Source organism: Paramormyrops kingsleyae, chromosome 15, assembly GCF_048594095.1.
Source record: "Paramormyrops kingsleyae isolate MSU_618 chromosome 15, PKINGS_0.4, whole genome shotgun sequence".
In the NCBI taxonomy this organism is placed as follows: Eukaryota; Metazoa; Chordata; class Actinopteri; order Osteoglossiformes; family Mormyridae; genus Paramormyrops; species Paramormyrops kingsleyae.
This window is the reverse complement of record NC_132811.1, coordinates 28765490-28780823: the sequence shown is the minus strand read 5'-3', so window position 1 is coordinate 28780823 and position 15334 is coordinate 28765490.

The window sequence follows — 15334 nt, the reverse complement described above, 5'->3', positions numbered from 1 at the left end:
TAAGCCCACTGATTCCTTTATTTTTAAGGCTATTTTTGTGTGGAATGCCATTGCCAAACCTGTCCGTTGTTGCCTATAAGTTGCTTAAAAATAAATATTTTCTGTTCTGAATGGCAATGTTGCCGTTGCTCATATTTCTTTATGACATAAGGCTTCGGTTTAAGGTGACATTTGTTAGGCATGCAGATTATTTGTCCCTCTTTTAAATTGGAGCGAGCGTGGAGCGATTTGACTGGAGCGGGAGGAAATTTTAGTGGAGCGAGGAGCGGTGTTGAGCGGAGCGGCTTAGTGCGAATTAGAGCGGAGGAGCGGGCGGAGCCAACAGCCTCGTGAGCGAGGAGCGGAAATTCTCACCGCTCCGCTCCGCTCACATGCTCTGATTCTAACTGATACTGTCCAGTTGAGAGGTCACAAACCGACTGACTTCACAATAGTTTACGCTTTGTACGATGCTGTCTCTAGATTATTCACCGCATAAATACCTATCTATTAATAGCCTCGCTTTTTTTTTTTGGTCTGGCTGTCAACATATCCCAGGGCTCCAGACTAAGACGGTTAGATTGCATTATGCAGCTCTTTTTGGAGACAGTGCGACTAAATTTTATAACTAGTTGCACCAGTATGACTCTCGGATAGGCCCCCCATTTTTAAAAATCCATCGTCGTATATCATGTGAAACACGCGGAGAGAGTGAGAAGTGCTGTGTGCCTGCGTGTGTGTGTATGAGCGAGCAAGCGGGCGGGATAAGGCTCTCTCCCACTGCAGTAACTTTTTGTGTAGAACCAGGAACTTTTGGCGTGAGCTGTCGAAATTCATATTTACTAGACCTTCACAAATAAACAATAAAAATGCAAGACCATCAAACCTGGTTTCATACATTACCATGCATTTCATTCCAAATTATATATATAAAAAAACGTTCTGTCAAACTTCATTTTATGAGGTGATATTTCAAAGCTATTAAATGCATGTTTTCCGTCAATATACAGAAACACCATAATATTTGCAAATAAGTTCTTCAAGCTAATTCACAAATCGAAACCTGAAAAGTACTATAAAAAATATTAATGTGAACTACATTATGTGAACATGTGACTTTTAAAACGAATTGAAATACCTCAGCAACAACCCAGCAACACATACAAGTGGGACCCACATGGGCTTTACTTGGGTTAGGTGGGCTACAAGTGGGTATGGGCTTAGGTTGGGCTTTTAAGTGGCTGGTGTTGGGGCCCATGTGGGCAACCCATATGAATTTAAATGGGCTAGAAATGGGCATACCACGTACACAGAGAACATGTTCTACATGGGCCCCAAGTGGGATAAAAAATTCAAAGGAAAAAAATGGAATTGGAATTAGCCCCTAATCCTGGGTTGTTCCCTGCCTCGTGCCTGTTGCTTCCGGGATAGGCTCCGGACCCCCTGCGACCCAATAGGATAAGCGGGTTGGACAATGGATGGATGGACGGATGGAATTAAGCTGCATCAATTGCGTATATTTATTCATTTGTTTGTTTGCTTATTCATGGGCTAATGTCTTGGCACATCTGAGTAATTTTAATAAAATATAAATTTTATACGGCCTACATGCTATTTTGCCTGACCAGTTTTCTACTCAGCAAAAAAATTAGTGTATGACTGTAAGCACGTAATACATCAGCGCATGCGCATATACTGCCGCACCCATCCACGCTCCCCGCGCGCGCCCGCCAAACCTCATCGGACTTTCCCGCCTCTTTATCTGGCGCTTTCCATCACTGCGAATCTGAGGCAAGCCAGTGTGCAACAGGTATAACTAAGGTATTTTTGGGTTAAAAGTGAAAAATTACTTTTACACATATCTGGGTTGTATTTAAATGAACATTCAGTAATAAAGTTGTGTCTAACGGATCGGTTTCCAGGGGTTTTCCAAATTTAAATGAAATCTGTTTAGTTTACCTTCTTGTCATATTGGAATTTTTAGGTAACGGTGTTAGTTTGGTAAATTAGCTGTACTTCTTACTATGTTTTTAGCTGTACTTAGCTGTACTACTTGCTATATTTTTTGCCGTTACGCCGAGAATGAGGGAAACAGCTAGCTTAGCACAGGGCTGCCCAATACGTCGATCGCGAACGACCGGTAGATCGCGAAGGTAGCGCGGGTCGATCGCGCTACATTAATTTTTTTTTTTTATAGATTTATAGAATAGACGTAAAGGGTGGCCAGCTTGCTGTTGCTTGATTAAAACTTTATTACATTAGGTTACCATAACATCTTAGATCCCTTAATCACTAACGTATCTTGGATCACACGGGTGTGATATTCCACCGCCATAAACGTATTGTAAAGGTGTAAAGGTGCTGTAAAGGTTCATGCACTGAACAAGAAACAAGCACATACTGTTTATTTTTGTTATTCTCTTTTTGCCCATAATTAATAGACAGAGGAAAGTAGGCATATTGTTTATGAAATAATGCTCTATTACTGAATGAAAATAATAAATTAAATAGTTTAGACACCTGTGGTCACCTGCTAACCACCTTGCAGGTTAATGTGAAATGAGTACTCTCACGTATGTCATATAATTATAACTTTCCAGCTACTGCAAAACATTAATTGTGGAATAATTGTGAATGTTATTGTTAAAATATCTGCAAAGGCACCTTCAGTCTTTGACAGTCCTGAGTTAAATTAGACAGATAGCCAAAGTATTCATTTTTATTCATTAAAGATTTTTGTAGCACTTTTTTCATAATAGTTCTGTAAATAATGGGATTCATGCTTGATCTTACTTATTTTTTGTTCCCAGTCAACTTAGTCACAGTAACTTATATATACTGTACACCATACAGGCTCGCTTCAATTAGAAAATTAACTTCCAAAAGTAATAGCCTTTTTTGTCTTTTCAGAAGTAATGGAACATTCAGAAAGAACAAAGAGAAGAAAAATTGCCGCAAAAGTGGCTGAGCATTTTCATTTTGTTCTGAATGAATGTCAACCACAACTAGATAGTAGTTCTCAATCTGACCATTATGACTGCACTGAGAATGAAGCATTGGAGCATTCAGGCTATAGTGACTGTGACGAAGATGTTGTACACACAGCAGGAAATGAATGTTCCACTGATCATTTTTATGATGCTTTAGACTCCAACATATTCTGTGATTATGAAAATAGGATGCCGGAAGAATTTCCTGAATACACCAATGACTTTGAACTGCATATTGCATGTTCAGGTTCAGATACAGCTTCAGAAACACCAGATGACACAGATGGAATTGCGGAGTGGGCTCTGGAATATAATATATCGCAAAATGCATTGTCTGCTCTTCTCAAAATTCTCAGACAAAAAGGTCTTCAAGTGCCATTGGATGCTAGAACACTGATGGCTACAGACCGCAAGTGTGATGTGAAAAATGTAGCAAGGGGGTCATACTATCATTTTGGAATTAAGAATTCAGTTGTGGCAGAATTAGAATTTTTAGATTTTGATATAAGAGATCTGACAGACACGCTTACTCTTAGAATTAATATTGATGGTCTACCTTTATCCCGTAGCACCAGTGTGAGTTTGTGGCCTATTCTGGGCAAGATTAAGGAGATTCCAGGTTCAGATGTGTTTGTGATTGGCTTGTACTCAGGTGTGACAAAACCCTCTTGTCTGCAAGAGTATCTGAATGAATTTATTCAAGATTTTAAAGTTGTTATAGAGGAGGGAATTCAATATAATGGTGTCCATTTTAGAGTTGCTGCTTCTGATGCGTTCATTTGTGATGCTCCAGCACGGGCTTTCCTCAAATGTGTGAAGGGTTATACTGGCTATTATGCATGTGAGCATTGCACACAAAAAGGTATATATGTAAACGGACGAATGTCCTTTGCTGAGTTATCTGCTGAGCAACGAACAGATCAAATTTTTAGGGACAGAGGTTACGAAGAGCACCAAACTGGGGTTTCACCCCTAACCCAGTTAGATGTGGGGTTAGTTTCAGGTTTTGTGCTTGACTACATGCACCTTGTGTGCTTGGGAGTGATGCGCAAGCTGATTTATCTTTGGATAAAAGGGCCTCTGAAAATCAGGCAATCTTTTCAAATTCTTACAGTGGCATTTATGCATTTCGGCATTTATGGTTTCTGTAAGACAGTATTTTTGCAAGGAAACCAAGGTCTATCTTAGAAATTAGCATGTGGAAAGCAACTGAATTGAGGCAATTTTTGCTTTACACTGGTCCTGTTATTCTTCTTAATAATATTCCCAGTAGAATATATAGAAACTTCATGCTTTTGTCAGTATCTATAAGAATTCTTCTTAGCCCTGACTTCTGTGGTGAAAATTGCGACTATGCTGAAGATATTTTGAAAGTTTTTGTCAAAGATTTTGGCTTGATTTATGGTCTTGAATTTGTTGGATATAATGTACATTCTTTGATACACATTCCTCAAGATGCACGTAAATTTGGTCCTTTGGATAGCATTTCCTGCTTCCCTTTTGAAACATTTTTAGGTATACTTAAAAAGATTGTACGTAGGCCCCACAACCCTGTTCAGCAAATTGTCAGGCGCATCCATGAGAAACAACGAATGGCAAAAAAGAAGAAAATATATATTTCCCCTTCCCTTAAACAGCTCCATGTATCTGGCCCATTGATTGGACTTGGAGCATGCCAGCAGTACAGGCAGTATAGTTATGGACAGATATTCATTTCTTGTTCTCAAGGCGATGACTGTTTTTCAGTAGGGGGAAGAATTCTCATTGTGAGAAATATTTTACGCTCTTGTGAAGCTGTCACAGTACTATGTAATTTTTTTGAAAACTATGAAACTTTTTTCTGCTACCCAATTGACTCAACACGCCTTGGAATTTACTTTGTTTCCAAATTATCCAAAGACTTGAATGTTCTGTCAGTTGAAGAATTAAGGAGAAAAGTTGTCCTCTTGCCCTTTAAATTTGGATATGTGGCAATGCCACAGTTGCACTAGCCTGCTTATTTTTGCTTTTTTCAGCATGCTACCATTTGCTGTTGTGGAATTTTTGGCTGGTGGAGGTGTAGCTGTTGTACCTTGCAAGTGGTTCACAGGAACAGAAGAAGATACTTGTTACTGGCCACCAGGAAAATTCAACATCAGCAAGGCAGTGAAGGAAGGAATTGGTCCAAGCGCAGACTGGCCACAGTTTAAAGTTCGTGTCTTGGGAAAAGCAGGTAATGTTTTTAAGTAGTTATAATGATCTGATTATGATTGCCTCTAAATCAAAAACAAACAAGGAATGATAGCATTTCCTATTTTTTATGTATCACCTCCAGGAAACTATGCCCATGCAAGGACAAAACTTTTGAAGTCTGAGGCAAACTCTGACCTGCACACAGTGTCAGAATCTGGAGGAGGAATGGGGAAAGGGAAGCGGAGAAGGAGGTAAGACTATTTCTCAATCATGACACATTCATGTACATTGGCGAAAAGTCCTTTTCTCATAATGCAATGATAATTTTGCATTCTTTCCGTGAGAAACATTGTTTTACACTAGAGTAAGTCAAAGATGTTAAGATTTGCTTCTGTGTTTCTTTTATGCTTTTCAAGGCCAAGAAACCTATCAAGTTCTGATGAAGAATCAGGCTGTACTAGGCATCCACCATCCAATGCTGGGCATCCACATCCTCCAGTTACAGAGAATCTGCTGTCAAAGGCTACTCACTCACTCAGCACCCGTCCCTTTGTCCAGTCACTTCCACCTTCAAGACCAGACACTCCCTGCAGACCTATGCAAGGTGTAAGCTCTGCATTTACAGAGGGCATATTTGCATGCCTCCTAACCATCTTGGAGGAAATCAAAGAGACACAGAGGATTCATGGGAAGATGATACAGTCACTCCTCACGCAGCGTGACACAACCGTAATGGCAGTGGCAGCACTCCCTGAGGGTACTGTTTTCCCCCTGAAGACTGTATCAGATGTTGAAGCAATGGAACAAAAATTGGCAGACCCTACTTTCCACAAAGAAGTGGTATGTCAGAAAATGTTTATACAGCACCACATACAGTACTTGGAGTTTAATGAATAAATGTTAATATGTCTGCTAAATGCTGCTAGTCAAATTGTAATCTGGCCCAGGTAATCTCCTGAGCCATTTTCTCAAACATGGATTAAGGGGTAGTAATACACTAAAAGAGGACTTTGGTGATGTTAGTGAAGCCAATTCACCAAAATGCCAGTGTCCTGAGCTCTTGTAAATATGTTTTAAAATTGAATTGTCTCTAATAAAGAACTTTTCATGCCAAGTTGGCTTTTCTGAGCTTTTGACAAGCCTTAAAGCATGTTGTCTCCCCCTTTAATGATACCCTTGTTTTCCCACAGGTTGCGGTGGTGGCAGATATTGGAGGGACTACCTTGGATGAAGCCACAAGAAGAATGATGGCCTTCCTTATGGACCACCCTTTGTCAAGAGAGTACAACTTTGTTGGGCGCCATGGAAAGCGAGAATTTCGGGGACTAAAACTATTTGAGGTTATATACGGTATGTACAGAATTATCTGTTAAATGTTTGTATCAGATTGGAGGGTATTCAGCATTTAAGTTGCCTTTAAAGAACAACCAGAAGTATGGCTGGGTAATTCATCAAAACCAACATTCTGAACCTCTAACGAAAATAATCTTGCCCATGTCATTATTTCGTCTTCTCACGGAACACTTAAAAACATATTACCTCTTGTGTTATCATGATACCCCACCCTGTCCAGAGTGTGACATGGAAGGAACATGGAGCAAAATTCATAAACACGAGCAGCTTGTACCTTGTAAAAGAGCACACTTAACAAAAGAAGAGAAAATGTGTATGTTCAGAATAACCCATCCATACATTTTCCAATCCACTTAACCTCCTGGGTTGTGGGGGAGCCTATCCCCAAAGCTACAGGCACGATGCCAGGAACCAGCCCATCACAGGGCACACTCACACCTAGGGGCAATTTAGCAACTCCAATTAGCCTCAGCATGTCTTTGGACTGTGGGGGGAAAGCAGAGTGCCCGGAGGAAACCCCACGACAACATGGGGAGAACATGCAAACTCCACACACATGTAACCCAGGCAGAGACTTGAACCCAGGTCCCAGAGGTGTGAGGCAACAGTGCTAACCACTGCACCACCCTCAAAATAACTTGCTATTATTGTTTCACAAAGTTTGTAATCATGCCTGATCATTTCAAGTTTTTTGAAGAGATTAATATTAATAGTAATAACATCATTCACAGGTGGCTTGAAAAAAATTTTTCATACAAGCAACATTACCAGAAAAGACGCTGAAAAGACGGTGTCAAAGTGGTTAATTGGTGCCCGAGACAGGGGAGGGAATCGTATTGTGAGGGCCCGAGGTGGCAACCAAGATCGGTAAGTGTCAAGCTTAATTTTAAATGAAAACATAAAGCACAAAGGTTTGATAATAATAAATCCTAGAAGCTGTAAATCCCAGACTTGCCAACATGAGCCAGGCAAGCATTGTGACATCATAGTATGGAGGACCACAGATGTTACTGAAGAAGTTTTTTTTACTAAATTATAACTAGATGTTCAGTTTTAGATGCATTTATAAATAAATAATTTTATTCATCTATAAATTAATTAATGCTGTTAAGAGTCACCATAGATAACAAAATGAAGGAAATCAAGTAAGTTGGGGGCAGCGTGTGGCTCAGTTGGCTAAACCTGTGTGCCTGTAATCACAAGGTCACTGATTCAAATCCAGCCTCTGCACATCTGCATGTCCTTGAGCAAGGCCCTTAACTCCCAGCTCCCTGGGTGCCCCAACAGGTGGCTGCCCTTCACAAACAACTTACTCTACAAAGAGCAAGTTGATGGCAGCATAAAAACAGTTTCCCCACAGGGATCAATAAAGTATCAATTATAATTGAACAGTGTTTGACTCCTGTACAGGCTGCATGCAATATATCACAGATGTTTCAGGGGGCCACCCAAAATGACATGGCAAGCTGTAGTTTGGAGACCAGTGATCTAGATCTTTGATGTGAGACACAAAAATTATAAAGTTAACCAGACTTATGCAAATCAACTGAATGGAGTAATAAGCTGAATGGTTAATTATTTTGTTCTTTGATTTATTTCTTTTTAGGGCTGTTGGAGGACAGGAGTGAGGAGCTGCACTGCATGTCCCTATCAGCTCCATTTTGTTCCTATGCCTGGAAAGTTCATATTCCCCCTAAAAGAGAAGTAGTAAAATGTGTGCTGTTAACATGATGGTTGACATCATTTGCTGATTTTTTCATTTGTATGTTTGAAAGAGATGGTTAATTAAAGGTTAATTAAAGCATTAATTATACTACTGATCTCTCTTCATTGAAACAATCCAGTTTAAATTTCAGTGTGCTATTAAATACAGTAGGTATTTAAGGGTTTTCTGTGAAATGACTCAGACAAATAGGATGTACCTACTATAGCCCAAATAAGCACTACATGAGACCAAGCTGGGTTACCCATATGGGCCTTATATGGAGCCCATCAAGGGCCCATCATTAGCCCATGTGGGCTAACCCATGTGGGGCCACCATGGAAACTGTGGACAAAATTGACTGGGCCCCACTTGGGTTTCCCAGGTGGGGCCCACATGTTAGCCCAAGTGCATCCTGTGTGGGCCCCTCATATGTGCTGGCTGGGAAGCTAGGTTACCCATATGAGCCTTATATGGAGCCCATCAAGGGCCCATCATTAGCCCATGTGGGCTAACCCATGTGGGGCCACCATGGAAACCGCGGACAAAATTGACTGGGCCCCACTTGGGTTTCCCAGGTGGGGCCCACATATCAGCCCACGTGCATCCCATGTGGGCCCCACATGGATGTGTTGGCTGGGAAGGGTCCACACACACAGTCTTGGTCAGAATTATTGGCACCCCTGAACTGTAAGAGAACACGTAAAATCTTCAGAAATAAATGCAAATCAACCACTTTTATATAATCAGAATATTTAATTTAATTAAATGTCCAAAGTTACTGAACAACAAAAAAGCTAACACGACAAGATAAGGATGTTTCCTATTCGTATTTTTAAAAACCGAACAACTTTTTGCCATCAGCTTACTTTTGATATATATGTTATCGTGGCATGAATACCAATAAAATTACTTGTACTGACGTTAGGTTACATCACTCGCCACAACCATGAACAGAACGGGGATTATGAGATGCAGTGGCATATTAGACTAATAAAAACTAAGCCGATATAGGCCACAAAGACTGTTTCCATAAGTAATAGTTCTAAACACAGAGAAACACAAGTAATTTTTAGCTATTTTTAGCAACTGACAAAGAGAACTCCGCAAACTAATCCACTGTGGAATGTTGTCGATAATAAAACTTCCCCTGTCCACTCTGGATCACGTTGTTGTTGTTGTTTTTCACAATTTTTGGAATCCTGAAGAATCATTTACCTTTGCTGTTGTTGCTGCTAAAAACAGTACACCCGACCATGACAAGCGTGAAAAAGAGCATATACAATACACGAAAAAAACACACACACCAACTGGACCTGACGAGAATGCACCATCATCGCGGATGATGGGCTTTGATTCATATGCGCATTTTTGCGCATGCCTCTGTCTGGCTTGCCGTAGAAATTCTGCTTACAGCTCAAACAAGCATGATAGTGCGCACAAGCCAATCAGAATTAAGGGGGGCGTCAAAAGCCCACCCACCATGATAACCAAATATCAAATGGAAAATTTGTTTTTGGCAGTAAGAACGGGATTTCTATTGGGCTTCTATTGTTTTGTTTTGTTTTTTTTTTTCAAGCAGGGAAACATGCCTCTGTGAAGTTTCTTATTTACTCAAGTGATCTGAATTCCCTAGTTCAATTTTTATCAGATTATTCAAGTCAGCCTATGTGTTTCTATGATGCTTCAAAAACATTATTTCTTCATCTGCCAATTAATTCAACGATCTTATCAGATCTCCAGCCGCCATGTTTCAAACAATCTAAACGTAACACGCTTCCGCCAATCCCTGCCTTGACGCAATGATTGCCGTAGGGTGGGCGTGGTCAGCTCGGAATGCATTTTCAAAGCCGCATTGAATTTTGCTACAAATATCCCACGGCGTCATGATGAAAATGCAATCGTCCTAACTGTTAGTCTAAATGCATTTAGGACAAATAACATTTAAATGATAATTTTGCTACTGTTTCTGCTTGGACACGTTACACATATCAAATCAATTTGGGTTATACATTTTCATTTTAATTTTGCTACTTATAAAGCATTAAAATAGTATGCACTTTACAACTTAAGACTACTGTTGGAAATGGCAAATGTAAATAATATAATTTAATTTTCAATTTCATTCTGCACCAAATTTTGCACGCGTGGAGGTGATGGAAAATGTTAATTTAAATACAGAATTACATTGCCATTTTGAATATTGCATTGCCATTTTCAATATTGCATTGTCATTTTGCATATTGTATTGCCATTTTGCATATTGCATTGCAAATTGAATTTTGCTACACATATGCTTCCATACCCTTCGATTGGTTGACGAAATGGGAAAAGAGCGAGCTCAATTTTTTTCTCAAGCGGAGCAAGAGCTTTTATTAGAGGGTTTTGGAGAATTTCAAACTTTAATAAACACACACTGTAAAAAATTACTGCAAAAATACAGCCAAATTCCAACAGTAAGGTACTTTTTTTTATGACAACAGTAATACTTTGAAAATCCGCGATTAAAGAAGGGGTGTTGGGGATGCAGGGCAACATTTATGCATTTACAGTACTGAGCAGTATTTTCTGCAAGCTGTCTCCAATCCCTGTAACAGAGAGACATCACTGCCGTCGCCAGCTTCTGTAGGATCCCTCACTCGCAGCTCATCTTTTATAAGGTGAGGTATATCAGTAAAACACATTATTGTTTTGCTTGTGGACATTCACAAAAGTAGCTTAGCACTCGTTCTCCCACGATTCATCATTAAGAAGGTTTTGTTTTGCTTTAGACATTGTCATTGATGAATAATCGTTGACTGGTTTGCAAGCTGATGCTGTCTATGCCGGGTGGTGCTGTCAATGCTAACGAACTGAGTTGTCACGATTTAAAAGTATAGTATACTACAATATTGTTCAAAGTGCCATTCCTGCTTTTTTGGTAGCTCATGGTTTATTTCATTACATTACAGCTGCAGTTATAATAATAACTAGCTAGGTTGCGAACTAACGCCGCCTATGCTATCAATGCTAACAAACTGATTCCTCACGACTAAAAATTACAGTATAATACTATATTTTTCTAAGGGATTTTTAGCGCCATTCTTGTTTGCCTCACTTCTTTGAAAGCCCCTTGTCATCGTTTATTTCACCACAGTCTAAAGGAAAGTTCACTGCAGTAAGTTGGTTTTGTGTTGTTTTAGAGTTTGTTGCCTTTTATGGAAATAATTCATCTTAACATTGCAGAATAAATTAATCTTAAAACTTTTTGCTGACTAGTTAGCCAGCTACCTAATTTAGTTTTTGGCACACAATTTGTTACTGCTAATATTTACTACTTGTAATTTATAATTTTATGAAACTTCATTTGTTTGGTTAGTAGAGTGTTATTGGTGTTTGACTTAGAATGTCTTTGAATAATTTTAAAATGATCTGAGAAGTTTGTGGACATGATGCTAGTATGATTGATGCACGTGTTCGGCACATGCGAATTCACAAACATGTTGCCAATGTGACTTTTAAGTGTTGTTTTGTAAAAGAACCTTAAAAAAATTTACAGCGTTTAAAACTCACACATATCGACATAAATGACAGACGGCCATCAAGTCTATACCATCTGCCATTTTAGACTTGACGTGTCATATTGACTTGTGTGATATCAGGTGTGAAAATGTCAAGAGCCTTTTTGCTCATTTGGAAACACACATTAGAGAGGGAAAAGAAGTATCTTGTCCTTTTAGATACTGTGACAAAAAGTTTGCAATTGTCTCTACATTTACTTCTCATGTATCTAGGAAGCATAAAGATTCTAGTGAACTCCATTACAAATCCTCACTGCTCCTTTGTGCCTGAGCAGTCTGATATGCAGATAGGTGCTCTTTCTAATGTTGAAAGTGCTGAAGAAGTCTTCCCAGAAATCATTGATGAAGCTCTGTTCTTGAGATGTCTAGCCCAGTTTTATTTGAAACTCCAGGCCAAATTTCTGCTTCCAGCCACTGTTATACAAACAATTGTTGAACATCTGCAGGAAATCCATGACATAAGCCAGTCACGTACTTTTCAAGCTGAAAGAAAAGTTGGTTACACTTGGGGTTCATGATGCTGACATAAGTGCAGTTATTGATGCCTTGAAAACCGAAGATCTTTTTCGAACTTGCAATTCTCACACACTGAAAACTGACCAGAGAAGGAAAACAGTTTTCAAAAATAATTTCAGTTACATTGAACCAGTTCCCATTTGTCTCGGACAGAATGAGGCAGGCAAAGAAAGCTTTGCACATTATGTTCCAGTCAAAGAAACAATTAAGTCTCTGTTTCAGATCAACTCAGTTATGAAAAATCATAAACAAGTTCACACAACTTTTCAGTCTAATGATGTACTTCATGATGTTTGGGATGGCAAAAATATGTCAGCAAATATGTTTTTTCATGAAGAGCCTTCATTTGGATTGATCCTGTATCAGGATGCCTTGGAAGTAGCCAACCCTCTCGGATTTGGGAAAAAAAAACACAAAATACTTTGTGTGTATGCTACTCTCGCAGACATTATACCCCACCACAGATCAAGCACTGACCAATTGCAACTTGTTCTTCTTTGCAGAGAGCAGGATTTCAAGTATTTTGGTCAGGAAAAAGTTCTGGGTCCTCTGATAAAGGACCTTAAAGATTTAGAGGTGAGTGGTATTACTTTTCCTGATGGACAAGTTTGTAAGGGTATATTAAGTTCCATAGTTGGGGATAATCTGGGTGCGCATAACATAGGAGGGTTCGTAGAGAACTTCAGTAAGAGTGAATACTTCTGTAGATATTGTACTATTTCCAGGACAGCATTTCAAACAGATCCTTTATTCAAAGGCAGTAAGTGAACAGTTCAGTTACATAAAGGTCACATCCAGTCTCTGAGCACTAATCCAGCGTTAGATTCTAGTAGTGGTGTAGAATTTTTAATGAGCTCAGTTATTTTCATGTCTGTCAGCCAGGGTTACCTCCATGTCTTGGCCACGACCTTTTTGAAGGGGTTGTATCATCTGATTTGCCATTATACATCCGTCATTTTGTAACAGTGGACAAGTCATTCACATATCTGGAACTTAATCAGCGGATAAATCAGTTCAAGTACTTGGGTAATGATGGTAACAACAAATCCAGTGTGGTTAGTGCAGGTGCAGAAAAGTTATCTGGCCATGCAGTACAAAACTGGTGTTTGTTGAGGATGCTTCCAGTCTTGGTTGGAGACAAAATCAGTAATCCAAGTGATAATGAAATATGGAGGCTGGTTTTGCAACTAAGAGAGATTGTAGAGCTCACATGTGCACCAGCTATTTCCACTGGTCAGGTTGCATATTTAGGAGTTCTAATTGAAGAATATCTGCATTTTCGATTGCATACCTTTCCCAATCAGCCACTAAAACCTAAGCATCATTACCTCAATCATTATCCTGAGTTGATTTTCCACTTTGGACCCCTAATTCGTCTTTGGACACTAAGATTTGAGAGCAAACATACATATTTTAAGCAGTGTGCCAGGAAATTGCACAACTTTAAGAATCTTTGTAGAACTCTGGCAGACAGACATCAGTTGTTGCAGGCATTTCTTCATGGTGGAAATTTTTTTCCAGCAGATGTCGTTGCAGAGAAATGCACAGAGTTCTTTGTAGGGGACTATAATGATGAGATCAGACAGGCAGTTTCACATCTCAACTTGGAGTCTTTTAACACAGAGATAACCCATGAAGTTACAGTGAAAGGTACAAAATACAAAAAGAACATGTGTGTTTTGATTAGCGATCATGAGGAAGGCATTTTTATTGGGAAAATTAAAGGCATTCTTATTCATGATGGTTTAGCAGTCTATTTCATTACAGAGATGCATAATGCTGTGCGTCTTCCTGACATGGGTGCTTATATCCTTAATCCACTGAAGAAAATGCATTGTGTTAACCATGAGAATCTCCTGGATTACTACCCGTTGCCTGAGTACATGATGTGGGGCATTCCATTACTAATTCTTCACCATTCCTTCCCGTCTTTGTACAGAGATGTCCATCTTGATTGAAGAGATAAAGGCCATTATTCTTAAGACTCTGCCCAGTGTGTCTGAAGAGACCTGTGTTCAACTTATCTCTGTACTGCAGAATTGTGGAGTTGAAAATAAAGGAGACCTATGATATGTACGGCAAGAAGACATTTGTGAAATCTTGCCAGTAATTCAACTCAGAAAACTACTGGAAGCCTTTGAACAGGGTAATGCTGGCCTTGTGTATGTCATTAAGTATGTCATAAAGGTAGACAAATGGTTCTCAGCTCTGTTCTGGAGTTCCCTTGACTTATATTGGAAATTCCTGTGCTTGCACCACAAATGATCTAGCTAATTAGAAACTAGCACATAGTTCTATGAAACACTGCAATATGCAGGACAGTTGCAATCCAGGACCTGGACTGTGAACCTCTGAGTTAAACAACTGGCATTATCCTAACTCTGAGAGGACTTTTGTTACTTTTTAATTTCTCCATTAATTATTGTAAGTATTAATGGACCTAAGTCTAATTTGAGCAATTTTTAGTTTGCTGAGTAATTGGGAAAAAAAATAACTTTTTGACTAACTTTTTTCACTCTGTTTTCTTTTAGAGACAGAGACCATCACTTTAAATTTAAGCATAGCTTCAAGTCATTCACCACTCTCCAGCACAACAGAATGTAACAGTCAGTCACTGCATTCAGATTCTTCCATGTCCAGTGGATCTGAACTGTCTAGTTCACTTCTTACATCACTTCCTTCAGAGACAGACAGCAGCAGTTCCAACACTAGAGGAACATTACGCATTTCAAAGACATGGCCTGAAAGATTTCAAGTCTCATGGGAGAGAATGCCACCAGAAATCCAATCAGCAGTTTCAGCTGGGAAGAGACCTAAACCATCAGAATTCTTGTAGATGAGATGCGCAAGTTTGAACCTAGCCCTACACGAGCACAATGTCTCACAGTCTGTAGAAACATTATTCAGCATTATCCTAACAGTTTTGCAGACATTTTTCCTGATGGTTCACTGATGGCTGTAGGTTATACATCACTACGTATGCAAGTCAAGACACGCATTGAGAATCTGAACCGTGACAGTAACTACGTACGTCATAGAGCCTCACCCTCAAGCACTGGGCA